This window comes from Podarcis tiliguerta (assembly GCF_965153285.1).
Source record: "Podarcis tiliguerta genome assembly, chromosome: 6".
NCBI lineage: Eukaryota > Metazoa > Chordata > Lepidosauria > Squamata > Lacertidae > Podarcis > Podarcis tiliguerta.
The window spans coordinates 80,972,244-80,996,984 of record NC_139539.1 but is presented as its reverse complement, the minus strand read 5'-3'; the positions used below and the strand labels follow the sequence as shown (position 1 = coordinate 80,996,984).

Sequence of the window (24,741 nt, the reverse complement as noted above, 5' to 3'; positions counted from 1 at the left end):
TTCCATTTCAATATCCACTGATGTGGAAATACACCCATTTTTTTATGTAACATAGCACCCAATGCACACATATTTCTCAGTTGTCAACAAATATTTACAGATCAGTTACCTTGCCTGTGTGTTTCCTTTTCCAGTTCATAAATTTGCAGTTCGCAGGCCTTGTTAGTCTTTGGTAGCAAAAGCAACAGAGTCCTGTGGTGCCCTAAAGACAAAGTGAATGAAGGAGTTAATGGACCATCACAAAGCCATCCATGGCTGTAATCCTAACTATGTCTACTCAGCTGTCAGTCCCATTGAATTAAAGAGGGCCAAGATAAGTCTTGTTAGGATTGCAACCTATCTGGGTGGCTTGATTTCCTTCCTTCCTTCATTTTCTTTGTAGGCTGCTTTTCTACAAAGAAATCATGCTCAAAGCAGCTTACAACAAAGAAACAGGGATGTATTAAAACATCATCATCATCATCATCATCATTTATTATTTATTATTTATACCCCACCCATCTGGCTGGGTTTCCCAACAGAATATTCATAGAATCAATCGTTAAAAACTTCCCTAAACAGGGCTGCCTTCAGATGTCTCCTAAAAGTCGGATAGTTGTTTATTTCCTTGACATCTGATGGGAGAGCATTCCACAGGGGGGTGCCACCACTGAGAAGGCCCTCTGCCTGGTTCCCTGTAACCTCAACTTCTCACAGGGAGGGAACCGCCAGAAGGCCCTCACCGCTGGACCTCAGTGTCTGGGCTAAACAATGGGGTTTATGACCAGGGTTGCTGTGCCTAAGAGAAACCTGGTGGACAAGCAGCGGCAAGATCTGGCCCATCTGCTTCATCCAACCAAGTCTCTGTTACACATGCCAGATCAAGTCCTCCATCCACGATCAAGTCATAGATGGCAGTGGTCTTATGAATAATTGACATGGCATTGCACAGCAGCACCTTGAGGTGATTCCAGTATCCTTCCGGTCAAAACCAGACCCAGAGGCAGGGATAGTCTTCAAACAATGACTAAGCCTGCCTCCTCAGTAATGACATGGTCTGGTCTTAGCGTAACTCCTCCTCCTGCCCGTGATCACTGAGATCGGGTGTCCCAGTGCATCCCCCCTGCCCATGAAACCTGCCCTAGACATTCTGTTGGCTGGGCCCCACTGCCAGGCAGCCCTGACCCTCTCCCTTGAGAACAAAGCATAAACAATACTATAGCCAATAAAACGGGGGGGGGGGGGGTACAATTATACCAAAACTGTCAGGAGTCCAGGTTCTCAGCTGGATAACACAGTAAGCGTAGGTCAGGGACGTCCAACTCCCAAGAGACTGCGATCTACTCCCTGTATTAAAAAATTGGCAGTGATCTACCCATTGCCATGGCCCAAAGTTGTTGTTGTTGTTTTTTTTTTTTTGGAGGGGAAGGAGGTGCAAAACAATTTCTAAGCTTCTTTGGGGATCACCACAGAACACCCCATGATCAACCTGTTACATCCCCACGATCGACCAGTAAATTGTGATCATTCTGTTGTACATGCCTAGTGTAGGCAATTAAAAATGAGCATTATTGCCAAAAACAACAGGTAGCTCCGGACGGTTTAAACAAAGCATCCAGCATCAGTACTCAGATGACCCTTCTAAAAAGTCATTCTGGGATCTACAGAATGACTTACGACTCTTACGTCTTTGGTTTTTCTTCCTATCTAGCAACCCACCCCCATTCGCTCGCTTTTGGGACTTATTGGCTTAGCTCCAACCTGATCCGGTTCAGACAGAATATCTCCTTGCCTGTTCGTGCCTAATTGATCTTCCAGAGAGCTTTGGCTGCATTCCAGCCTGCTCTCTGTCGTTCCCTCGGCAACCAGCATTCCAATGCCTGTGGCAGTTGCAATGGGCACTGAGCACTGTTCAGCTGGCTGCAGATCTAACTCTCTCAGTTCTGCAGCAGGCTGTGAAGTTTCACCAGGAGCTGGCTCATTCCTGACAAAAACTAAACCAATCCGGAGCCCCAACCTAACATCCAATCCACCAGGAACAGAGCAAAAAAACAAAAATGCCACCAACTGCCTAAGAACATTTGAAAACACATGGGCAGGGAGCAGGGAAACAACAGCAGAACACCCACCAGCCCCCATCACTTCCCCAGTGAGTCCAGCTCCACGCAATGGGCCCTGCAGTCCTCTCTGCAGCAGATTGTCCCTCGGCTTCGCAGGGTAAGTAACTTCACTTCTCATGGGGTAAGTGCCGCATTTTTCGCTCCATAGGACACCCTTTTTCCCCCTTAAAAACTAAGGGGGGAAGTCTGTGGGTCCTATAGAGCGAATGCAGGAGGCAGGCAGGCAGGAAAAGCCCCCAAGAGCCTCACACAAGCTTCACGCGGCTCTTGCAGGCTTTTCCCAGGAGAGAGAAGGGACTGACACGGCCAGTCAGTCCCTTCTTCCTCCTCGTAGAAAAGCCCGCAGGAGCCGCGTGCTCCTTAAAGGGTGCGTGGCTCCTGTGGGCTTTTGCGGGAGGTGCGCAAGGCTAAAGAAGCCAAGGCAGTGAGCGCGATCCATCCCGCTCGCTGCCTTGGCTTCCTCTTTAGCCTTGCGCAGCCTCTCCAGCCCCCCAGCTGGAGAGGCAGCTCAAAGCCTGTCAGCTGCTCTTTGGGGCTGGGGGGGAAATAATATTTTTTTCTTGATTTCCCCCTCTAAAAACTAGGTGCGTCTTGTGGTCTGGTGCGTCCTATAGAGCGAAAAATACGGTACCTGGAAGTGTGAGGGCCTGGGCTCCACCCCATAGGCCGGCTGATGAAGGCCTTGAAAGGGAGCAGGACCTGCAGTCCTCCCCACTGCCCATAGCATTGCCAATCAACCGGAAATGGAACATCCAAAAAAATTACCGTACTTTTCCATGTACAAGACTGGGGGGGGGGGGGTTACTCAAAAACAATGTTAATAAACAGAGCTCGTCTTATGCACGGGCAGTGCATTGTGGGGACGGGTGATTGGTTGCAGGTCCGAGCTGCAGCTTGTCAGTGGCAATTTGATGGGTGATTGGTTGCTGCTGCAAAGGCTGCCACGGATTGGGTGCCGCAGCGGCAGTTGGGTGTTCAAATTCCGGCTGCTGTTGGCAAGTAGACAGACGGCAGTTGGCTTTTGCGACATGAGCGATTCTGAGCGTTTGTCATCCGGGTTAGTGATTTTCTGCATTCCAGCCCCCCCCCCCCCCAAAGCTCAACAACTATATTTTCTTAAATTTGAGTCCCCCAAAATAGGGGGGGGGCATCTTATACACGAAAGCGTGTTATACACGGAAAAATATGGTACATTCCAATACTATAAATATAACAAGATTACAATGGTACCTTGGGTTAAGAACTTAATTAGTTCTGGAGGTCCGTTCTTAACCTGAAACTGTTCTTAACCTGAGGTATCGCTTTAGCTAATGGGGCCTCCTGCTGTCGCCGCACCGCCGCCGCCCGATTTCTGTACTCATCCTGAAGCAAAGTTCTTAACCTGAGGTATTATTTCTGGGATAGCGGAGTCTGTAACCTGAAGCGTCTGTAACCTGAAGCATCTGTAATCTGAAGCGTCTGTAACCCAAGGTACCACTGTACTTAAAAAGCATGCAGCACCCAACAGCGAAAATAACAAGGGAATTTCTCTTTAGTCCTAGAAACACCCCTCCCTTGATGTTCCCCATTGTATGTCTCCTTCAACAGATTCTTATAAGGCTTCCAAAGCAAAGGGTGAGTGGAGCTAAAAACACCCCTCTCAAGATGTCCTTCATGAGGTTTTCAGTGCAAGCTTGCCATCCTCTCGCATTCTCTTTACTCAAGCATCAAGGAGGGACCACTTAGCACTCAGTGTCCTGGATTATATGGATTCCTGTGGGCAAATCACACTTTTTACAGACATTTTCCTTTGCTCCCTGTACTGCCACTGAACCACATATAAATCCTATTTTCAATTGCGCATTTTATTCTGGAAATGCATATTCTATACAGGAAATGACCGTGTGTGTTCATCTGCTGAAGTATAACATTCATGTTAATTTATGTTGAAATGTTTGTATTAAAGGGGTGCAATTCAACATTGTGCTATTTTAAAACGAGTGGGTGGAGAGCACAAGCTATGATCATGTTGCTAATGAATTTGATAGAGCAAATCCCAGTTTTTCTTCCCCACCTCACCCCCTGGTTCCACGGCACATTTTTAAAATAATGCAATAGAACAATTTTGTGATAATCTTTGAAAAAAACATATATTTCTTTCCTGACCATTCATTTTCAGATAAGACGTTTGCATGAGAATTATGTTGCACATTTGATATACATATCTTCTCCAGAGACAAGTTTAATCCAGAGCTGCCAGAACTGCACAAATGTAGGTTAGTCACAAATATCTGAAATAATTTGAATGAAAAATTGATGGCTGTCTGGTAAAGAGTTATAGAAATCACGGAGAAAGAAATGTAGGTTAGCCTAGACTGCTAAACAATCTACTTTTTCTGCTCCACAATGATTCCCCCCCCCCAAAAAAAACCCCACACATTAAAAATGCTTACATTGGGAAAGAAATTAAAAGTTTCCTGATCCCCAGAAGTAAAGCCTTTCATAGGAACAACTTCCTGAGAAAGCTGGCAACGAACATGATGCCAGCAGAGATTCATAGATGACCTATGAGTATGTAAAAGAGTTTGCATGGATGCTTTTCCACAGCAGGAGTTCATACCACCAAAGATATGAGGAAAGCCACCTTTAAAAACAAACAGCAGCTTCTCTCTTCGGCAATAAGCTTTCCATGCTGTTTTTTTTTTTACAGAAGTCTTGCATGAAATGACACACAAGGTTCTGATGGCACATGCAGTCTCTTCTACTGTAACATAATCACACTTAACCTAAGGTTACCAGATGTCCCTGTTTCCCGGGGACTGACCCCAGATTCACAAATCAGTCCCCTGACAAAATCCATCTTCTTTAGTAGGAAGTTGAAAAGTGTCCCCGGATTCATTGAAAAAAAATCTGGTAACCTTAACCCTCCAAAGAAGCTGCATTCTAGGCCAAATTAGGTCCTGGAACCCCTTTGTCCATGGCTGGTGAGGAGCAATGGTGGGCAAGAGTTTTTGCACATGTCATGATCTCCATGGTTCCCCATGGGAGTGGGAGGGAGTAGAAGCTTCCCAGACTGGAGTTCAGGAGCATTTTGCCCCATGAGCTTCCCACCCACCCTTAAGTTGGCCTTCACTGAGCTATTTGGGTCACTGGTGGACTAGGGCTGGAAACCATTCCTCCCCTCCCAACCAGGTTTGCACTAGGTTGGGGTTTCCTTGTCTTTCCCCCAGTGAAAATTATGAATTTCTTTCGTTGGGTGGAAGATGGTTGTCTTTGTACAGTTGCTGGATACATATTCCCTCATTCCCTTTCATTGCTGCTGCCACCATGTGAACATGGGGCATTAGTGTTTTGAAGAAAACTGTAGATTCATTTCAGTGTTTGTGAAGAGCAGCTTCCATTCTTCTGTCTCTTGATTATGCACCTAAATGTAACTCACGACTTGGGGTATGTTGGAAATTAAAGCATTAAAATCTATACCATATGGGGATAAGACCATTCAGAAAATGGCTACCCTCCTCTCTCAATATCACCCTAAGACACACTAATAAATTGTTTACTTCTCCTTTTCCCCTGATCCCTGTCTGATGCTTTCCTTCCTCCTTGCTAGCTTCTCCTCCCTTCCCCGCCAGTTACTCTTACCCTACTTCCCTTTGCTCTGTTTTCTTTCCCCCGTCACCCCTCCCCCCTCCCACATCCTTACCCAAGCAAGTGATGATACTTCTCTGTGGGAACCACTCGACTCTCATCCTTTTGAGGAGACAGCCATTTTAGAATCCTCCCCAAATGCATTACCCAGCATCAAGTTGGACTTCTGAATTTTTGGGATTCCAAAATAACCATTGCCTCATGGGGCTAGAAGTAGAGCTCATATAGAAACACAAGTGGCACTGTGATCTAAACCACTGAGCCTCTTGGGCTTGCCATTCAGAAGGTCAGCAGTTCGAATCCCCATGTTGGGGTGAGCTCCCATTGCTCTGTCCCAGCTCCTGCCAACCTAGCAGTTGGAAAGCATGCCAGTGCAAGTAGATAAATAGGTACTGCTGCGACAGGAAGGCAAACGGCATTTCCATGCGCTCTGGTTTCCATCACGGTGTCCCGTTGCACCAGAAGTTGGCCACATGACCTGGAAAGCTGTCTGTGGACAAACGCCGGCTCCCTCGGCCTGAATGCGAGATGAGCCCCAACCCCATAGTCACCTTTGACTGGACTTAACCATCCATGGGTCCTTTACCTTTACTAGAACTGCCATCATCCACTTGAGTGACAAACACGCATTAAAATCCCATTTTACAGTAAGTCTTTTAAAAAAAAGAAATGCAAAAGGACCTGTGAGGATAAAAGCAATCTAAAAGAAGGCAGGGTGGGGTATGAGGACATTTATTTGTGTTTTTATTTTGAGCATGCATGTGTAGCGACTGATGGTCCAGTGCAAGTATAGCTCGGCAATTCAATTAAAGTGCCATTTCTAGAAACTCACACACCTGCTGATTTCTATTTCTATTTAGGGATAATTAATAAACTACCCTGCAGAGAGTGTCTGTCGCAGATGGGAAGTAAGGAAAGGCCACGTTTTCACTAGAATGGCAAAGCGGGACAAAGCCATACCCGACATTCCCCTTTGACGCTGAAACCAGGTCTGCTGCCAGGGCAGAGGTTGCAGATGAGGAAATATGTTCCCCATTTCCCTAGCTGTCAGTGATTAATCTTACTGTGGGCAGTACTGCTTTGCCCCTATTATATTCTGAAAGGTTGCAGTGAGTTTAATAAGTCTTCTATCAAATGAAAGCGGTTTCAACAGGAGAAAATACTCAAATATTCTCAACACAAAGAACAGGCAACCACTCCCACCCCCAATTTACACGGGGTTATGTTCTGAGGTGGTGCTGTGGGTTACACCACAGAGCCTAGGACTTGCCGATCAGAAGGTCGGCGGTTTGAATCCCTGCGACGGGGTGAGCTCCCATTGCTTGGTCCCTGCCAACTTAGCAGTTCGAAAGCATGTCAAAGTACAAGTAGATAAATAGGTACCGCTCCAGCGGGAAGGTAAACAGCGTTTCCATGTGCTGCTCTGTTTCGCTAGAAGTGGCTTAGTCATGCTGGCCACATGGCCTGGAAGCTGTATGCTGGCTCCCTCGGCCAATAAAGCGAGATGAGCGCCGCAACCCCAGAGTCGGTCATGACTGGACCTAATGGTCAGGGGTCCCTTTACCTATGTTCTGAGGTACTGTAAGAGCCATTGAGAAAACATTCAAATACCCTGTTCCGCCCATTTTGTGATGTATTTGTGACATTTTGGGGTCAATTCTGGGTTCAGCGCGATGCCGTATGAGCGATTGTGCACATATTGAACGTGCGTAAATTGGGCAACTGAATCATCACAAATGATACTTGTTTGCATGGGCTTGCCACCATAGCAAAGAGGATTTTGGAGCCCTCACAGCCTGAACAAGACCGGTCCAGCCGAGCTTACTACAGGGATGTGAATATCAGGGCTTTCTCTTTCTTTCTAACATGTGCTACTGTGAATGGAACAATGAGACAGGTCCAAGCCGATTTTTCTCAGATGCAGGAAATTGTTTTCCAGTTGCACTGCTCCTTTTTTCCATGAGTGTGCTGCTTCTGCTGCCACCACCAGGACCACCACACCTTTCTCCAGGCCTCACTCTAGCAACAGTCAAGGGAGTGCTTCCTCAGAACAACGTGCTCTGGAGAACACAGTTGTGAGAGTGCCTGTGGCACTGTGGGTTTCCACAACCACTAGTTTAAATTTAAGGGAGGTAGGGAGTTGAAAGTCACTGGCTAACTTAGAGGTGTTAAGCTTTCTTTCTAAATCTGTAGCATTTTCATTGCTAAGACAAACCACACCAGGGCACGGGGGCGGCTCTCTCAGCTATCTTACCCAGAATGCCTCACTCAGAGGGAGACTGCGGCTCCTTCCAAGGCTAGCATCACTTGCTTCATAAATGGTGACAAGAGCAACAAGGGACCAGAACCCCCCACCTGCACTCGTCGCATGTTGGCTTAGGGCAGACATCTCCAACCTGCGGCCCTCCAGATGTTTTGGCCTACAATTCCCATGATCCCTAGCTAACAAGACCAGTGGTCAGGGATGATGGGAATTGTAGTCCAAAACATCTGGAGGGCCAAAGATTAGGGCTTATCTTAAGTAGCATGGGGAGAGGGGTTCTGGTTTGCAAACATTTTACTGTCTGAAACTTTATATACTGAGCTGCACCCTAACCATTGTTTTCTCCTTTCTCATTTTTAAGGGCATACACGTTGGCACCATTGGAGCCCATGTGCTAAGCCCTGAATGAATTCTCAAAAGCTTGTCCATCCATAGGCTCAATAAAGCAGACTCCATTAATCTTATCAAATTGTTTCTTGTGGAATTGTACTCTGAAGTGTTTGTTTAAAACAGTGGAGTGTGGCAGGGGGAGAAACCTCTGAATGCCTCAGTTTCCGTGGAGAGATATCTTTATCGTCAAGCCACTTTCTCCAGAGTAATCCTGTTGAACTCGGTAATGCTACCCTTACGTAAGCAATCTGTAGGTTGCAGTCTACAGTGTCTGCTTCCAGTCTTTATTAGGCCAGGGTCCCTCATCAGTATTCCTTCCTGTGCTCATTCCTCCTTTTAAGACAGTTTCTTGGAAGTCTTCACAAAGGACAGTTACACAGTGTGCAGGCAGCTTGTTCATCTTTGGATTCTGTCCACCTGGCCTGCCCCCCTTCCCGCCCACAGAAGCACAATGGGAACTGCACAAATTCGGCTTTTTTCAAAGCCATTCTCCTACCTGTGAAAGAGAAAGTCGGATTTGCCAATGTTCCTTTTCAGTCTCCATCACAACTGCCTTGCCTCTCCATCCCCCCCTCCTTTTATTGTGGCTGCCTCTGACACTTAGCCACATCGTTCTGAAGTTGTTCCTCTTCTTCCTCTGCCTTGTTGTATTCGACACTTTTGGCTTTTCGAGATAAGGGCATCTTCTGAGCTGCAGCAGCATCCCATTTGCAGGAGAGTGCCTTGCGGAAGTGTGTGCAGTGCAGAAATCATATCCACTCAGCTCTGCACTCAGAAACAGAGAGACTTTGCTAGGTCACTCAACAAAGCTGATCCCCACCCCACCCCCCGGCAACAAATGCACTCTTTCCCCTCCATCCTTTGTTTGCAGGAGTGTGGGGTGGGTGTGGGGTGTGGGGGTGTTTGCAACATGTTCTATTTTCCTTGCTACCACTTGGTTCAATTGATCCACCTAACAACAATGGAGAGAATGCTATTCTTATGTTTCTTTCTTTGGATCAAGAGAACCAGTGTTGTATAGTGGTTAGAGCAGAGCTTTCCCAACAGTGTGGCGTGACATGTTAGTGTATTGGCTGTAGTGCATGGATGTGTTGCATGAATGCTCCCTGCACTCCTCCCGAGGCTGGAAAGGGCGATGTGGTCTAAACCACAGAGCCTAGGGCTTGCCGATTGGAAGGTCGGCGGTTCGAATCCCCGTGATGGGGTGAGCTCCCGTTCCTCGGTCCCTGCTCCTGCCAACCTAGCAGTTTGAAAGCACTTCAAAGTGCAAGTAGATAAATAGGAACTACTCCAGTGTAGTAAACGGTGTTTCCGTGAGCTGCTCTGGTTTGCCAGAAGTGGCATAGTCATGATGGCCACATGACCCATGGTCATGGTCTTACATATATTTGTCTTATTTTTACCACCTCCAGCTTCCCGTTTTGATTACATCAACCTCCTCCCACTGTTCACAGACCAGGGGATGGATTTTCCAAATTCGGCAGCAGGAGACCAGCAGCACACAGAGTCTTTGGAGACTTCGAAATCTAGGGAAGAAGAGGGAAGATAATCAGGGAATGGGTTCTAGATATTTTCCCCAAAGCATCTAAGGTGGCTCCGAGGACAATTTTTTAAAATTAATCTAACCATGACCTGATTACCTATATTTCTAAATCTTAATGGATAGCAAAAGAAATAATGGAAAGAATAAGAGATCCTATTTATAAGCGGGATGAAGAAATCTTCATTGTGTCAATTGCATTTTCTGAAAAACCTCTTTTCTTCTGAGCAACTGTTGTCAAATAGTTGCTCTTCCCAAATTTCTCAGCCAAGTCACTCAGCAGGGGGATGTGTCACAATAGTAGACATGACACCATTACTTTGGCGACCTTGCTTAGCAATATGAATTTTCCCCCTTAAGGAAGTGAAATGTTATGAGTTTGTGGGTGACAGACTCTCCTATGCCATGTGTTTCAGGGTGCCAGGCATTGAACCCCTGGACACTGAACATCTGGGGAGTTGATCTGTGCCTTGTTTACATATACCCCAAGCTCTACATTTGATTACTGGCTATTAAAAACTGGTTGAAACCATTGCATTTCATTCACAAAAGAAAAGCTGACGTGATTATGATAAAGGTTTATAGACAATGGGTGACACATTTATTGATCCTTTCCATAAGTTATTATATGTCCAATGCTTAATTTATATATAGTAAGATATATATAGTAAGTTATATATAGTATGAGATCTAGTCCGACCCTCTGCAATGCAGGAATCTCAGCGAAAGCATCCATGGCAGATGGTCATCCAGCTTCTGTTTAAAAACCTCCAAGGAAGGAGAGTCCACTACTTCTTGTGGGAGTCTGTTAGACTAGATGACCCATGGGTTCCTAACAACTCTAATATTTTATGATTCTATGAAATGGATCTGGATTCATGACAGTCATTCACCAGTTCATATTCAAAACTGCTTCCCACCTCGACTCCTTACTGATTACTATACATAAATAAAACATTAAAGTAGACAAATAATAACCTACAAGAAGGATCAATAAATGTGTCACCCATTGTCTATAAACCTTTATCATAATCACATGTCAGATTTTCTTTTGTGAATGAAATACAATGGTTTCAACCAGTTTTTCATAGCCAATAATCAAATGTAGAGCTTGGGCTTCCTTTAAACAAGGCTTAGATCAACTCCCCAGATGTTCAGTGTCCAGGGCTTCAGTGCCTGGCACCCAGAAACTTATGGCACAGCGGAGTCTGGCACCCACAAACTCATAGCATTTCACTTCCTTGCAGCCTAAGGAAAACTGTTTATTGGCAGAACACACTGGGCAGAAACTGAAAGAAATGGGGATGAGGAGGTCTAAGGGTGAAGCCCTGCTCCTGTCCATCATAATACTGGACAGATTACTACAGGGTGTTGAGAGGGGTTATTTTTAACTCTTAAGTGAGAAATAGCAGCTGTCGTCTAGGCCAGAAGTGTTGTCCCTTGGTGACCCCTCCATGTTGAAAAGTGTGTGTGTGTTTGCAAGGTGTTTCTTGTCCTGTCCAGAAATGCACCGTGCTGGATGAAGCCAGCTCTAGATCTTTTCTAAATAAATTGAATAAAATCACTTAACCCACTGAAAGATATATTTGAGAAATAAATATTAAGGGGAACAATGTCCATTGTTAAGCAAGGTAGCTAAAGTAACCGTGTCATGTCCTCCATTGTGACACGTTCCCCTGCTGAGTGACTTGGCTGAGAACTTTGGGTAGAGCAACTATTTGAGGTTATTGAGTGAGAAACAAATTGGTTTGGGTGAATTGTGTTTGCTGAAAAAAAATTAAGATTTCTTCATCACGCTTTTAAGTAGGATCTCTTATTCTTTTCACAGTCTGTTTCTTTTGCTATTCCTTAAGATTTGGAAACATAGGGAACCAGGTCATGGTTAGAATTATTTTTAAAGATTGTCCTCAGGGCCCCTGCAGATGCTTTGTGGGAAATGGCTTGCAGTGCAGAGATAGAGAGTATCGAGGAAATAACTAGAATCCATTTCGTGATCTTCTTTTTTTTTCTTCCCTAGATGTTCCGGTCTCTGCAGGATTCGAGAGCTGCTGGCCTACTGTTGCTGCTCCATCAAGATCCATCCCCTGGACTGTATAAGGGAAGAAAGTGTAATCGTGGAAGGAAGGAGAATTAAAGTGAGAACCATCTATGTGAGACCGAAGGACCAGGCGATGGATGCCCCCAGTGCTTCCACCAGTGGTGAGTGTTGATCTTTGTTCATGAAAAACAGGGAGGCCAGAGAGAATCTGGCTGGCTGGGGGGTGGGGGGGGGAGGCAACTCCCTGATTTAAGAAGAGTGTAGGGATTGGATGAGGAAGGGAGAATAATGTGGGCCACTTGGAGATCCTTGCAGTCATAATAAATGAAAATTTTAAGAATCTTTTCTGTTCTTTTTTATTCCAGGCAGCAGCAACAGTGAGGCCAGCAGCTCAAGCTGAGCTCCCCCACCAAGGCCCCGTTCCTCCTTCCCCAATTAAATATTTTTTCTTCTATTCTAATAAAGGTTGTATTACAAATATGCTAGTCTTTTGTCATGTTAATGGAAAGAAGAGGAAGAAGCCCCAGCAAAAGAAGAATGGATACAAAAACTTATGGAATATGCAGAAATGGCAAATCTTACCGGAAAAATAAAAAATCAAGATAACAAACTTTTTAGATATTTCTTATTAAAATGAAAGAGGAAGTATCAATTAAAAGAATTTAAGGAATTATCATGCTGTTTTACAACATGGATACCATATCATCATTTGGACCAAGTATTTAAGAAAGATCTGATACGAGGGTTTGGGGAACAAATATCACAACTGGAGAGAGATCTGTTGGAATGTAATGTAAAAGTGCTGTCTAAAATGTATAAGATATTACTGAAATGGGAGACCAAGGATTAGCAAGTAAATTCCTCAAAGATACATTAGGCAATAGATACTGGTTATAATGTAGATATGGGAGCCTGGGAACAATTGTGGAATATGGATATAAAACTTACAGCACGAAAGAAAATTATATGAAAATGTTATATCAATGGTTCGTAATACTGAGTAAATGGCAAAAATGTATAAATCAAAATCAAATAAGTGTTGGAAGTGTAAAGAGAAAGAAGGTTCTTTTTATCATATGTGGTCTTGCAGTAAGGTTAAAGCTTACTGGGAAATGATATATAATGAATTGAAAAGGATGTACAAAATAACTTTTATTTTATTTTTTAAACCCAGAAGGTTTTCTTTAAGGAATTATAGGGACAGAACTACCTAAATTGTATAAAAATTTATTCATGTATGCAAATGGTTTATTGAATATTTAGAAATAAACTGTAAACAGATAAGAAGATTAGCAGGATTATTGTAATAACCTGCAGCTTTATAAGAGTATTTAAAGTAGCTGTATAAATGAGCAAATAAAGTTAATTTGGATATGCAGAAAATATAAAAAACAAATTTAAGGAATTGCAGAAAGAGGGAGAAGGAAGTCAAGTTTTGAAATGTTAAGATGATTGTAAAATTACTGAAATGTATAAAATTGAAAATCATTTAAAAAAGGAATGAGGTTCAACAGAGACTGCAGTTTCTTTTTGATGCATGGTTTGTATAAAACTGAAAATCATAAATGAAATATATATAAAAAAGAGAAAAGCAGGTCATTCCTGTCAGCATTCACCTGCACAGTGCTGCCTGTCCCCACCCACCTTACCCCTCTTCCGGTAAGCTGCAGTGATGCTGCTGCCAGGAAACTTGCAGCTAAGGTACCTCTTCTATCAAGCTCTTTTATTACTTTTTTTTTTTTTTTTTTTTTTGCCCAACCTTCTGTCCAAGGAATTCAAGATGGCATACATGGTTCTTTTCCCGCTCCTCATTTAATCCCCATAACAACCCTTTGAAATAAGTTAGGTTAGATGCACCAGATTCCTAGAATCGTACAGCTGGAAGGAACCCCAACGGTCATCTAGTCCCACCCCCTGCAATGGAGGAATCTCAGTGAAAGCATCCCTGACAGATGGCCAGCCAACCACTGCTTAAAAACCTCTGAGGATGGAGAGCCCACCACCTCTCGTGGGAGTCTGCTCGACTGACAAACAGCTCTTACTGTTAGAAAGTTTTATTTTACAAATGTTGAGTTGGAATCTCCTTTCTTGTTTCGAGTCCTACCCTCCAGAGCAGGAGAAAACAAGCATCCTCCCTCTTCCATGTGACAGCCCTTAAGATATTTGAAGATGGCTATCAGATCTACTCTCAGAATTCTCATTTCCAGGCTGAACATACTGTGATGGCCTGGGATTCGGACTCGGATGCTGAACCTGAGGGATCCCAGCCTGCACAGGATTCCCCACCTCCAGAACCAACTGAGCCGGGGCTGGGGCATGAGCCTGAAGGGTCCTCACCTGTGCTGGATCCTCAGGTGCAGGCACCAGCTGAGTCTGCTCTGGCTTCTGAGGTGATGGAGGACCCATTGCCTGCAGGTGCTCCACTCTCAGCCCTATCAGAGGAAGCTGAGGTTGCCTCTGGGTCCGGTAACCCTCCAGTCTCTCCTGAGCTGCAGAGGCTCAGGGCAGAGAGGCGGAGGGAACTAAGTTCCCGCAGGAGGAGTGCTCGCCTCCAGGCCAGGAGAGGCGAGTCACCAGAGAATCGGGGCTGCCCTATGCCTCGGGCCGATAAAAGCCGGCCAGCCCCGGTCCCAAATTGCTGGAGGAACATTGTTGGTTGCTAGTTCCTGCCTGAACCCTGTCCTGCTTTCCTGCCTGAGCTACTGACACGCCCTGGCTCCCTGCTTGCATGTCTGTTCCTGACTTCACCCGACTCCCTGCCCTGCACCCAGTGTCAGCTACTATGGACTGCCTCCATGTTGCACCTTTGACCATGGACCGGACTTGGACCCCGCCTCTTGGGTAACCCACGGGACCAGCACACATACCCAGATCCTTCAAGTGTTCATCATAAGGCTTAGTTTCCAGACCCTTGATCATCTTGGTCACCCTCTTCTGCACATGTTCCAGCTTGACAACATCCTTCTTAAATTGTGGTGCCCAGAATTGGACACAGTATTCCAGGTGTGGCCTGACCAAGGCAGAATCGAGTGGCACAATTATTTCCCTTCATCTGGACATGATACTTTTGTTGATGCAGTCTAGAATAGCATTAGCTTTTTTTTTTTTTTTTGCTGCTGCATCACACTGTTGACTCATGTTAAGCTTGTGGCCCACCAAGGCACTTAGATCCTTTTCACTTCTACTGCTAGTAAGCCAGGTGCCCCCCCCCTCCTATATTTGTGAATCTGGTTCTTTCTGCCTAAATGCAAAACCTTACATTTGTCTCTATTGATATTCATTTTGTTAGCTTGTGCTCAGTTCTCTAATCTGTTAATGTCATTTCGAATTCTGATTCTGTCTTCTGCAGCAACAGATATCCCTCCCAGTTTGGTGTCATCTGAAAATTTGATGAGCATCCCCTCAGCTCCTTCATCCAAGTCATTTGTAAAGCCATTGAACAGCAATGTGCCCAGGCCATAACCCTGTGGCACCCCACTTGTGGCTTTTTTCCTGGAGGACCAAAATGCCCCGGAGGACATTCCTTTTTTATCATTTACGATTTTCAATTTTATATGTTTCATTAATTTTACAATCATTTTAACATTTCAAAACTCGACTTCCTTCCTCCTCTTTCTGTTGTTCCTTAATTTATAAATATATATATTCTGCATACTCCAAAGTATCTTAATTTACTCATTTATTCATATTGCCTTGTTGACCAAAGTTCACTCCAATGTGCCCATCAGGTCAAAAGGTCCCCAGTACCCACAGGCCATGCCTGACAACAGTGACTAAATATGCCCACAACCCATCACTGCCATCCTTTCTGAAATCTTCTCACCTGTCCAGACTACATACCAATTACCCAAACTGAAGGAACATCACTCCAACAGACAACATTACTCAACAGTGTGGAGTAGGTGAAAAACAGAAAACCCAGAGCAAATTAGAGTCTCCCAAAAATATATCTACTCAGCCCCTGGAAAGCAGAAGACTAGCTTGTAGGCCCACACTGAAAAAGGACGAGAGGGTTGTTGCTGATTAAGAATGGAGAATGCAGGGCAGAACAGATTTACATAGTCTATCACCACCTTTCCCCATTAAGAAATATTGCCCTCAGGCCATAACATTCTCCCATAGGAAAATATTGCCTGTACTTTTTTTCTAGGAGAGGAGGAGTGTGACAAATTCACCCCACCCATAAATGGGGGAAAACACATCACCAGCTGATAATAATAATAATAATAATAATAATGATAATAATAAATTTATTTATACCCCACCGATCCGGCTGGTTTTCCCCAGCCACTCTGGGTGGCTGCCAACAGATTAAAAACAGAATAAAAACCACACATTAAAAATTTCCCCAAACAGGGCTGCCTTCAGATGTCTTCTAAAAGTCAAATAGTTGTTTATGTCATTGACATCTGATGGGAGGGCGCCACTACCGAGAAGGCCCTTTGCCTGGTTCTAGGGGTACTCTCCTCAAATCCATTGGCTATGTAGCTACAAAATGATCACACAGCCCTCGAGGGTGGGGGGAGGAATTGATTACCCTTATCCTTTATCCTTCATCCTGCAATCCCTTCCCTCCAAAGAGGCCTGAACAGTTTACAAGACTCCTGTAAAATTGGAGAACTCCTCTTAAAGATGGGGATACACAGCAACATGGTGTTAAGTCTCACAAATTTTTTATTTGTTAGCTCTTTGAGAAAGAATATACATGGAAGGAAAGCCTAAGCATTATTAATATAACAGGGTTTTACTGTATCTTGGCAAAGTCTTCCCTTGAATATTAGGGATACAGGAGTAAAATGTCCATCACTTAAGGAGAAAAAATTCACCTTTCCCTTGCTAAAATGTCTATTACATACTATAACTTGTACCAGATTAGTAATTCAAAGTGTGTTTAAATAGGATTAGAAATTGCATGTTTGTCATTGTTATTTGGTTATATTTCCTAGCCATGTGTAGTATTGATTCAACTTTATTATAGAATCTATTTGAAAGCACAGCTATGGATTTTTGATATTTGTTTAGTTTTCGGTAGGGAAAAATGGGTGAATGTGTTTAAGCAAAGCATTCTTCCATAGCTTTCTCTCACACAAAAATTAATCTTTCTAAAGCAGATGAAAATTAGCATTTTGGTTTGGTTCAGACTACTAATTTTCCAGTCATCTTGACAATGATGATGTGAGACTCAACTTTGTGTTTTGTGCCTTTATAAAATGTTTGTCCTGCTCCTGGGATATGTCAGTTGTTGCGTTGCTTCTATTCCACCTCCAGAAACTGTTCAGTTGGAAGGAAACTGATTCTCTTTTGTCTGGTATGTCTCAAATTGTTGGATGAAATGTTTTTCATCTCCTGTTATTTCTTTATTAACAGCCTCATACTCATCTTTGCTTGGGAATTCTAAGAAACAAAAAAATGCGGCTCTGGAAGATTTAGTCCACCATATTGATGCAAAATGGCACCCAATTTTATCCAAATGTAGATGAAAACCTGCTCCTTTATCTCAGGAACTTTCATGCAATATTTAGTAATGATACCTTAACAACAACAAATTTCCAAAATATAAAGCAGATTTGTCTGTTTATTCCTCCAATCTGTAGAACATCCATCATGCCATTGTGCTCCCAGGGCGGTTTCTAAAAATACACAAGCAGTAATAATGCATAAAATTATTGAGACGAATCCCCTCTGTGGACAGAAGGCATTTTGATCCAAGGGAGCGGAAGAGGGATTGAGTCAATCTTTGCCAATCCACCTTCCACTGATTTGTAAGAGCTGGCCTTGACACCAGACTTCGGGATGGGATGGGCAGGTTAAATTGGGGGGGGGGAATGTGAGTGATTTTTTTCATGGGGGGTTGAGTTTTTGTTAATGTTGCTCACTAGCATTTATATGGCTAGTATGTGTGTGTCCCCCCCCAGGATGTTAGCTTATATGAAATATTAATGTATTATATGGTTTCCCTTCTTCCCCCCCCCCATGGTATTATGTACTAAAGGTACATATCATGGGTGGTGCTGTGGTCTAAACCACTGAGCCTCTTGCGCTTGCTAATCAGAAGATCGGCAGTTTGAATCCCCGTGACGGAGTGAGCTCCCGTTGCTCTGTCCCAGCTCCTGCCAACCTAGAAGTTCGAAAGCATGCCAGCGGAAGTAGATGAATAGGAACCGCTGCAGCAGGAAGGTAAACAGTGTTTCTGTGCACTCTGGTTTCTGTCATGGTGTTCTGTTGCACCAGAAGTGGTTTATTCCTGCTGGCCACATGACCTGGAAAGCTGTCTGTGGACAAACGCCGGCTCCCTTGGCCTGAAAGCGAGATGAGCACCACAACTCCTAGTCGCCTTTGACTGGACTTAACCATCCAGGGGTCCTTTACCTTTACCTATTATGTACTGTACAGTGGTACCTCGGGTTACATATGCTTCAGGTTACAGACAGCAACATGGTGTTAAGTCTCACTAATTTTTTATTTGTTAGCTCTTTGAGAAATAATTTACATGGAAGGAAAGCCTAAGCATTATTAATATAACAGGGTTTTACTGTACAGTGGTACCTCGGGTTACATACGCTTCAGGTTACAGACTCCGCTAACCCAGAAATAGTACCTCAGGTTAAGAATTTTGGTTCAGGATGAGAACAGAAATCGTGCTCCGGCAGCACGGTGGCAGCAGGAGGCCCCATTAGCTAAAGTGGTGCTTCAGGTTAAGAACAGTTTCAGGTTAAGAACAGACCTCCAGAACGAATTAAGTACTTAACCCCAGGTACCACAGTATATTGCCGTAAGTCACTAGGAGACCTTCAGGTGACAAGCAACTAATAAGTTTAATAAAGAATACAGACACAGCTGTTCTAGAACATTGAGGAAGTCCAAAAGCCGGTCACAAAAATTTCCTCAGTAGTATAACGGTTGAGGAGGGCCCTCAATGCTTGTTGCACCACCAATAATCTGACAAGTACAGAACTCTTGAACTGATTCAAAGTGATGTTTCTCATTCACACATGCAAATTCCCACACTTGATTTTCCTGCCATCCATTAATCAACACGTTCTGTGTGAATGTGCCCTAACAGCCTGATCCCAATGAGGTAAAAATGGAATCAGACTTACTCCAAGGAAGTCTGCATAGGATTGCTGCCTGTAAATCTACTTAGCTGAAGAAGTGGGAAAGGAATTAGGTGAGAACAGCTCCAATGCATAAAAATAGTGTAATTCTTTAACAGTCAATAAGACACTCTCCTTTATTTAAGAAGTGAGAAATATTTTTCAACGGCAGAATGCTTCAAACAATTCTACCTATTAAAAAGCCATTAAACCCGGGGAGGCACAGAAGCATATCCACAACAGCTGTTCTGAGGAAATACTTTGTATTACGAACTATTATTGGAAACTGAAGGTCAAGTAGAACAACACTGTTCACATGAAGTTGTTTTCCTTTTTGTCCCACCTCTCCCTCTCTCACACAAAATGAACAAGACTTTATTCTTTTAAAATGCATCAGATGAAGGGAACATCGGGGAATACACAGTTGAGGCAAAGTCAGTGTGACTATAATTTTGAGGATTGATGGCGGAATAGAAAATGACTTAACACAAAATCCATATAACACACTTCCCTATGGATATATATCATCTGAAAAATGGGGAAGGGGGGTTGAGATTCCCCCAGTATGAAGGGGACATGAAAATGAATGCTATCATTTAGTTTAGTTATATAACCTAATGGCTTAAAGTGTGAAGCTTGTAGGTTTGGCTAAGGAAGCACTTCTGATCATAATTCAGGAAGTCAGGTTGCTACCAGCTCCTTTTAGGGGGGTTCAGCTGAAGCCTTCATTATACATGTTTAGGTGTTAGAATTCCTGCTCCATGACTGCAGTCATGGGATTGTTGTCTATCACATGACGGTATATGTTTTGACTCCACAGAGTGGGAAGTGACGGAGGCAGGATGTTTGTGTTACTGTGTTCCGTGAAGTGGGTCTATTGTCCTTTTTCTCTTTGCTGTCTGATGCTAGAGAGAGAGGGAGCCATGTTGCAGTGCTCCGTGTGTGTTTATAGGTAAATAAAGTAGATTAGCCAAAATGCTGAGTTGCTGAGGACTGTCAATCAAACTGTGCAGACTCTGCAGATCCCTAAGTGTGCCGGTGTCTGTTGGCATCAGTCACTGTGATGTTCGGGCAGAAGAAAGCTTTTGAAGCTCCTGAACAAATGACCAGGAGGGAGAGAACATGCCAGTCGTGTATGTGTCTCTACCAGGGTCCTACTCGAGTGTAGGACGAGCTCCTGACATTAGGCACCTGGCAAAGGTGTTCCTCTTTAACCAGGTCTTTGGCTGACTGACACCTAGTGTCATTTTAAAAGGTGTTGGAGGCGGGAGAGGTTACTTGGTTGTTTTTGTTTTCCATTTTATTTATTTATTATAATGCATTTTGTGTTTTTATATTGTGATTTTATGTTTTAACTGCCCTGAGACCTGTGGGTATACGGTGGTATACTACCACTACAACTACTACTACTAATAATAATAAACAACCAACCACCCCCCACTAAGCCCAGTATGGCTTTCATCAAGCCATTTCCCCCCTCCTTCTCACTGATTCTATGGCAATGGTGATCTTGGGTGTTGCGCTGGGCCAAAAACCTAGCCTCCAATTTCTCTCATGAAAGATGATTCTGTTCTTCTGACAGACTCACATGGCAGTTTAGAATTTCCTTACAATTCTGTGAGTCACAAGGGCTGCCCCAGAACACTAAAGGTCTCATGGTTCTAAAACTGTTGAAATGGCAGGAACATGGGGAAGAGGTGATGCAGTGGTGAGACTCCCTATCCTCCTTTCCTTCTCTCCCCTGTAATGGCAGAGCTTGAAATTGGTTGATACTCCTTTAGTGATAAGGACCTGGTAGTTTTGAGGGCTACCTGACCTGGGCAGTTTCTTAGGCCTGCTGTTTCAATTATGGCAGAAGGTCTTAGAGGCTCCTCTGGATTTTTATTAAAATGTTTCCTACGGTTGGTGTCTGTTCCTGGGCCAATAAACTATTCATCCTCTATGCCTTCCTGTCCACTGATACCTCTTCCTGAAAATCCCCACTGCTTTCATTTCTCCTTGGGGAGGCATCAGCTCAGAGTTTTGCAGGGGTTGATCTCAGAGGGGCTCCATTTGCCCTGCAGGAATGTGTTTATGCACATTTAAATGCATCACCCATCCCAAAGACTCAGGTGGGCTTTTTTTCTGCTCCGCTTCCTCGCATTGTTGCTTTTCTGAATTAATTTCTGAATCTTATATCCAGGCTGGAGGAGAGAACAAGAGGAGAAGGAAGGAAGAACACCCCCCCCCCAAAAAAAAACCCCACACTTACCCTGGGCTTTGATGTATGTTATATGTAAAATAACTGGACTTGTTCTGCACTACAACCAAGTTATCAGTTATGACCACCGAAGCATGAGGTAGCTGCTGAGCGTCAAAATCCCTTTCCATGCTTGCATGTGTTCGCATTGACAGCTTGGCACCTAGCAAAAGACAAGTAGGCAAGCTTCAAATTAGACCATTTGTTCCCCTTTATTAACGAAGCAAAATAAAAGCCCCCACTGGCAGGCTGCCTGTATAAGCTGTCCCTTCAGCACCACATAGCATAGGCATTAATTAAACCAGTGACTTCTCCCTACCCTCTCTCTGTAATAAGATGCAATGATGCAAGTTAAAGTGAATTTTCTATAAAGCTGACCCTCGCCCTGGTATTTCTAAGACATTGCGATTTGCATTATCGATTTTGTTAAATGAAGAGAGAGAGAGAGAAAGTTAGCTACTTGTGGTCACCTTGACTAAATGTCAAAGTCCTTAGAATGCCACTGACAAGAGAGGGAGAGTTTATTTTCAAATTCTGCATGCATTCAAGCTAAATGAAACCACTGGGATCAAAACAAAGTCCCAGATCATATTGCATTGTGATGCTAGTATATTTTAAAACCTTCGTTTACTGTGGACATGCCAATTACGTACACCAGAAGTTACTTTTTGCAGTTGTTTCTCTTTCCCCAGAAAACTGCAAAATTATATTTCTGTCAGCATATTCATAGCAGCTGCTTCATGCAATAATTCACAGGATAGTTTGAGGAAGCAATGACAGCAAATTGGTGTTTGTTGAATTTCTCTCTTGCCTCCTTCCAAGAAGCTCAGGGCAGAATACATGGTTGTTTTACAGAAACCTTGTGCAGTAGGTTAGGCTGAGAGACTGTGACGACCCAGAAAGTTTTATGTCTGAGTCAGGATTTGAGCCCAGATCTCCACAGTCCTAGGCCAGCACTCTGTGCCATTAGCCTGTAGCAAAGATAGACAATGTAGTGCTGTTTAGATACTGCTGGACTACAACTCCCATCTTCTCTAACCATTGTCCATACTGGTTAGGGCCAAAGGACCTTGATTTTAGTTTTATTCCTCTTTGAACTGATGCACCCTGTGCTGTACTGTTCTACATGTAAAAGGGGCGTGGGTGGCACTGTGGTCTAAGCCACTGAGCCACCTGGGCTTGCCGATCAGAAGGTTGGCAGTTCAAATCCCCATGACAGGTTGAGCTTCCGTTGCTCTATCCCAGCTCCTGCCAACCTAGCAGTTCGAAAGCATGCCAGTACAAGTAGATAAATAGGTACCACTGCACTCTGGTTTCCGTCACAGTATTCGTTCTGTTGTGCCAGAAGTGGTTCAGTCATGCTGGCCACATGACCTGGAAAGCTGTGGACAAACACCAGCTCCCTCAGCCTAAAAGTGAGATGAGTGCCGCAACCCCAAAGTCACCTTTGACTGAACTTAACCATTCAGGGGTCCTTTATCTTTCTTTTTTACCATTTCCGCGGGTGGCACTGTGGGTTAAACAACAGAGCCTAGGACTTGCCGATCAGAAGGCCAGTGGTTTGAATCCCCGCGACAGGGTGAGCTCCCTTTGCTCGGTCCCTGCTCCTGCCAACCTAGCAGTTCGAAAGCACATCAAAGTGAAAGTAGATAAATAGGTACCGCTCTGGCTGGAAGGTAAACAGTGTTTCCGTGCGCTGCTCTGGTTCACCAGAAGTGGCTTAGTCATGCTGGCCAGGTGACCCGGAAGCTGTATGCTGGCTCCCTCGGCCAATAAAGCGAGATGAGCGCTGCAACCCCAGAGCCGGCCACGACTGGACCTAATGGTCAGGGGGCCCTTTACCTTTACCTAGAACAAATGCAGATTGTGCACAGCTGTATGTAAGGGGGGAAATGTGGTGTGAGCTTCTGCTCATGTGTCGATCCCACATGATTGGGACACCAATCACTTTAGGTGTCCCCCATCCTTTGACTATCCAGCACAGGAGCAGGAGATCACAGACTGAAGTTTCCTTATAGGCAAGTGTGGACAATGCATAGTGGAATCCACACAGGAAGTGTAGCTGACACCAGGCGTGGACCTAAAAACATGGCATCAAAGCCACCCGCCCCAGTCAACACCCAGTTGCCCTATATGTGGATAAGACATGAACAAGTTTCAATCCTGAGATTGTAATCTGTTTTAACTGATTTTTTCCCCAATGCAAAATTACAAACATTGAATTCCAAATAAAACAGTACAAACAAGAAAAAGAAAAGAAAAAAGAACACAAAAGAAAAAAAGAACAAAAAAACACATCTACAAATAAAACCATATCATCATTCTAATCTAGTCATTACATACATATACACATATTGCCTCCTCATTGCCTCAGCAGTGGGAATGCATATATTGACCACAAGAGGAAGGCAAGCGAAGTCATTTGAGAATGAAGCAAGAAGAAGAAGAAGAAAACATAAATTAATTAAAATAAACCCCATAAAACTATCAAAGATGGGAGAGCCTCCTTGATGCTGCTAAAATATGAAATAATACAAGTGGCTTAAGCTCATCAAACCAGTCTGTCCAAAAATTCAAAATTTGTTTCAGCTTGTTTGAATCTTTCCTACCACAGCAAGTCTTATTTGGTTATGTGTGTGTAGACAGCACCCACCTTAATTCTAATCTCAAAAAGGCTTTTTGAGTTTAGCAAAGTCATATCAGCTTCATGCTGCAGTAAGAGCAATTGCTTTGGGGAGGCCTTTGCCTGCTACAGATGTGCTATTGCTTAGTGACTCAAAGAGGATCAAACCAGCTCCAAGAGAATCACGGAGGGAATACATCATCTGATATGTGAAGTGTTTACAATAAGCTGAGCAGCAGGGAAGTGACCTATTACCAAGCATCTAAAACAGAATGTTGACTTATTTGTTCCTTCGCATCTGTCCCTTGAGGTAGCACCTAAATCCTACTGTTATTTATTTAGGAAGTTTTTCTTTCTGCGTCAGGCAGAGGCTTTCTTTCTCTTCAGTTTGGTTCCAGCTGTGACAACTCTCATGGAGAAACTAATTCAACTCCTAGTGGGCGTATGATCCTGTGGTATGTCTGCAGGTGGTTGTGTTACAAAGGCAAAGACAAAACCAACTCAGAGCTGCTTTGCAGCTCAATCATGAACACATTTTTCCCCCTGCAATGCACGCAGGAAAACAACGGATAGATAACATGCCCCTTGTGTGAAAATAGTATGACGTCTGGTTTGCTACAATGCCTCACCTGTTGGGAAGCTCCTCTGCTATCATTTCAAATGGCCAGCCATAATTATTCAGTATGTTTCAACAGAAAAAGGGATGGCATGGTGTGACAGCAAAGGCTGCAGCTTGAACCATAAGGGGAAAGGAAGGCAGCAGCAGCAGCAGCAACAAAAACAACAACAACACTATACCCTCCTCCTTGTCACTGCCACCAAGCAGAT

At 44.0% G+C, this 24,741-nt stretch overlaps 3 long non-coding RNA genes across 4 annotated transcripts in view; 1 reads left to right on the top strand and 2 right to left on the bottom strand.

Annotated features, from left to right (window-relative positions):
• The window catches only part of LOC310679777, a 59,740-nt gene extending 56,799 nt beyond the window's left edge, over positions 1-2,941 (bottom strand). Inside the window, exons 1-2 of one of the 2 annotated variants that reach the window (XR_014512525.1) lie at positions 2,731-2,941; positions 110-202 (exon numbers count right to left, since the gene is read on the bottom strand). This is a non-coding gene — a long non-coding RNA (uncharacterized lncRNA). The remainder of the gene's footprint in view (positions 1-109; positions 203-2,730) is intronic. The other variant, XR_014512526.1, reaches the window with a different exon arrangement.
• Positions 2,942-2,950: 9 nt separating this feature from the next.
• On the top strand, positions 2,951-24,699 carry LOC310679769. Its single transcript, XR_014512515.1, has 3 exons — positions 2,951-3,156; positions 4,258-4,354; positions 24,609-24,699. It is a non-coding gene; the product is annotated as an uncharacterized lncRNA (long non-coding RNA).
• Positions 17,504-22,837, bottom strand: LOC310679772. The gene is made up of 2 exons (XR_014512520.1): positions 21,303-22,837; positions 17,504-17,587 (listed from the first exon to the last, which is right to left on the bottom strand). It is a non-coding gene; the product is annotated as an uncharacterized lncRNA (long non-coding RNA).
• Positions 24,700-24,741: the final 42 nt, after the last annotated feature.